Below are 4,335 nucleotides of genomic sequence, written 5' to 3'. Positions count from 1 at the left end.
CATTTTTTAGAAAAGACCCATTTAATGTACTTAAAAATGAAACCTAGCTGGCCTCACCCCGGGGCATGTTGAGACCGAGATTGAGACTTAGTGTGGTGGCATGTGCCTGTAATCCCAGAGCTTGCGAGGCTGTAACAGGAGGATCGCTACGAGTCCAATTTACTTAGTGAGACCCTGTAGACCTTGTAGGCCCTTACTAAAATACAAAAAAAAAAAAAAAGAAAACGAAACCCAGAAGATTTTTAGTAACTACTGTTAATACAATAGATTGGATAATCCAAAGAAAGACTCCTAGATACATATGAATTATGAAACAGAACCAAGATCTAAAAACCCTAACAAAGTTAAAGTAGCCAATGAAATCAAAGCAGTAATTTTACAAACTCGCAGCTAAAAAAGGCCCAGGGTCCAGGCACACACCTGTAATTCCAGCACTCAAGAGGCTGAGGCAGGAGGATCGCTCTGAGTTCAAGGCCAGCCTGAACTACATAGTGAGACCCTGACAAACACACAAAAAAAAAACATGACCTGATGGGTTCACCACTGAATTCTACAAGAACTTCAAGAAAGATCTAATGCCAGATGGGCATCCGAGATGAACACACACTTCTCAGAGGACGAAATCAAAGAAGCGAATAAATATATGAAAAAATGCTCCACATCACTAGTCATTTGTGAAATGCAAATTAAAACAAAACTGAGATATCATCTCATCCCACAAAGAATGGCTATCAAAGAAATCACCCAACAACAAATGTTGGAGAGGCTGTGGGGAAAAAGGAACCCTTCTCCACTGCTGGTAGGAATGTAGACTGGTGCAACCATTATGGAAATGAGTGTGGAAACTCCTTTAAAAACTAGGACTGGAAATCCCATTCAAACCAGCTAGCCCCCTACTGGGAATTTCCCAGATGTTTTCTGAAAACATCATATCATAGTGATATATGTGTACCTATGTTTACAGCAGCACAATTTGTGATAGCCAAATTTTGGAATCAGCCAAAATGCCCATCACCTGAGGAATGGATGAAAAAGATGTGGTACTTTTATACAATGGAGTATTACTCAGCTATAAAGAATGATAAACTCAAAGCCTTTATATTGAAATGGATGCCACTTGAAGATATACTCATAAGTGAAATAAACCAGACACACATGTGTAAATATCGCATAGTCTCCCTTGTGTAAGAACTCAACAACTAAAAAGAAGAGAATCACTGAGTCCAATCTACATAGTGAGACCCTGTAGACCCTGTAGACCCTTGCCTAAATACCAAAAAAAAAACATTTTTAACAGGAGGCATCACAATCCTTGATTTCAGGTTGTATTTCAAAGCTTCAGTGATAAAACCAGCATGGTACTGCCACAAAAACAAACATGTGAATCAATGAAACAGCATAAAGAGTGCAGAAACAGCCCTAGGCATATTCAACTATCTGATCTTTAACAAAGATGACAAAAACAATTGAAAAAAGAATTGAAATGTGCTATGTACATTTACCAGTGAGTGTAATCATTACATAGTACAAATATATTTTATTAAAAAATTTTAAAGACATACCACATAGCTAAAGAATTTGACATGCAAATAGATCATTGGACAGAATAGCAAGCCCTGAGATAAGCCTACAAATATAAAATCATTTGGTTTTTTAAAAAGCAATATTGGATTTGGTAAAGAAATATCTCTTCAAGGGCCAGGGAGATGGCTCAGTAGAATAAGCACTTCCCTGGCAAGCACAAGGGTCTGAGTTCAATCCTCGGTTCCACAAAAACAAAAACAAAAATTGGTGTTTGAACACTCTAAATATTCATGTGGAAAAATAAACATTTACCCCCCAACCCCACACCCTACCCCAAAACTATTTGAAGACAGATCATGCAATTAAATATATAATAAAAACTGTAAATCTATGAATTTGATGAAGAAAACCAATAATCTTTGAGACTTCAGGATAGAAAAAAAATTCTTTTTTAAAAAAATGTATTTAGTACAAGGCCTACAGGGTCTCACTGCACAGATCAGACTCATAGTGATCCTCCTGTTTTCAGCCTCCCAAGCACTGGGATTACAGGTATACACCACCACAGCTATTCTCAATCGCCATCACAACACACCCCAGGGGCGGGGCCAGCATGGCACGCAGGGGACTGAACCCTGGTCCCTGCACCTGCCTGCACTTTAATCCACTGAGCTATCTGGCTGTCCCAGAAAAAAAATTCTTAAAACAAAAAGCTATAGTCATAAGTAATAATAAATCACCCTTCACCACATTTAAAAACCAGTTTACCAAAATTTATCATTAAATACTCACTCTAGTAACACCTATACTAAAATTAGAATTATACAGAGAAGATTAGCATGGCCCCTGCACAAGGATGACATGCAAATTCATGGAGTGTTCCATATTTTTCTTGGAAACCAGCCAAATGTCCATCAATTAGGAATGCATAAAAAATGATCTGGTATTTTTACACAGTGGAGTATTACTCAGCTATAAAAAAGATAGACTTGCGGCTTTTATAGGTTAATGGATGGAACTAGAGACCATACTCATAAGTGAAATAAATCAGACCCTCCTGTATAAACATCATATTGTTTCACTGGTGTGAGAACCTGAAAGAGTAATAAAAATCTGAAAGATATAGTAGATACTGTGAAAGGGAAAAAATCTGTTCAAAGGGAAGGAAAAACTGGGATGAGGGAAAAGGCAAAAGAAAAACAAAGAAAGAATGGAAAAGACATATGTATGTTTATATACAGGATAGCTTGGGTAATTGTACTGTTGAGTTCTGCTGGTCTATTGAAAGGAGCAATTAATGCCTAATTTTCTTCCTCTTTTAAATTTCTTATACCTTTTTTTACATTTCTTAATTTTTTATTTTTTAAAGAGTACAGGGGCCAGGGAGATAGCTCAGTAAAATAAATGCTTGCCTGGCAAGAGCAAGGGCCTGAGTTCAATCCCCGGTTCAAAAAAAAAGTGTACAAATTAGACTTAAAACAGAAAAAATTACAAAATGATACAGAATTTCACTTAACAAAATAATATGAATTTCACAGTATTTGCTGCAATAGATAGTGTTGTCTTCCAATAAGCTATTCATATTACCAGATAGATACATGTAAAACTGGAAGAAAAAATGTATAAGAAATTAAGAATAGAAAAAGCACAATTGAAAAAAGGAGATGAAACAAATGAAAGCGTTAACTGCTTCTTTCCACAGACCAGCAGAAATGCACAGTACAGATGTCCAAACCATCCTTCTTACATACATAGATAAAATCTCTTTCCCCCACTCCCTCTCTTCAACTTTTTTTTTAAAAAACAACTTTGCAAGCTTATATCTGGTAATCTAAACAACTAATCTGAAAAACAGCCATTGTTGAATTCCTATTATTTTATTTAATAAAATTCTGTATCATTTCTAACTTCTTTTTTACTATTTTTATTGTCTTTTAACAATAATAATTTTTAAGAAATCATCATTAAAAATGAAGCCAGGCATAGTGGCACACACCTGTAATCCCAGAACTTGGCAGACTGAGACAAAAGGATTGCCATGAGTTTGAGGTACACCTGGGCTTACATAAGTGAGTTCAAGGCCAGCCTACACTCAAAAAGAAGAAGAAAATGAGTAGAACCAGAGATAGTGGCACATACCTGTAATCTCAACTCACTGGGAGGCTGAAGCAAAAGGATAAAAATTCAAGCCCTTCATGGTCAACTTAGTGAGACTTTATGTCAAAATAAAAAGTTAAAAGAACTGGAATATAACCCTCCATGAGTTCAATCCCAAGTATGTAAAACAGATAGATAGAAAGATAGATAGATAGATAGATAGATAGATAGATAGATAGACAGATGATAGATAGATAGATAGGCAGATAAAAGGACTGAGGATCTAGCTCAGTGAAGTGTTCTTGCCTAGCATGTGTTCAGTTCCCAGTAAAGCAAAGAAAAAAGAAAACTAATGCTTAATTAATGCAATAACAGATGACTGAGGGAAAAATTTGCAAAACAAATATATTTGATGAAGGACTTCAAACCAGAATATAAAGAAATCCTATAAGTAATAATTTAAATATTCAAGTTTTTGCAATGTTAGGGATCAAAACCAGGGCCTGATGCATATTTGCAAAAAGGAATTGTACCTGAATGTTCATTTCAGTTTTGTTCATAATAGTCTAAAACCAGAAGTAATCCAATTGTTCATCAATAAAAAACTATGATACAGGAGTTCCGGGAGCCCCCAGACCCAGTCCTAGCCCAGGTGCGGTGAGTGTGCGGAGAGTTTCCTGCTACCCTGCGCCGGCGGGACCAGTCCCAGCCCAG

The 4,335-nt window shown here is 36.4% G+C and overlaps 1 non-coding gene across 1 annotated transcript; it reads left to right on the top strand.

Annotated features, from left to right (window-relative positions):
* The first annotated feature begins 2,308 nt into the window (after positions 1-2,308).
* LOC111814221 lies at positions 2,309-2,415 on the top strand. The gene has a single exon (XR_002819262.1). It is a non-coding gene; the product is annotated as a U6 spliceosomal RNA (small nuclear RNA).
* The last annotated feature ends 1,920 nt before the right edge of the window (positions 2,416-4,335 follow it).

Source organism: Octodon degus, unplaced genomic scaffold (assembly GCF_000260255.1).
Source record: "Octodon degus isolate 3935 unplaced genomic scaffold, OctDeg1.0 scaffold00280, whole genome shotgun sequence".
NCBI lineage: Eukaryota > Metazoa > Chordata > Mammalia > Rodentia > Octodontidae > Octodon > Octodon degus.
The sequence above is the reverse complement of the archived record's forward strand: the minus strand, read 5'-3'. Positions and strand labels throughout refer to the sequence as shown.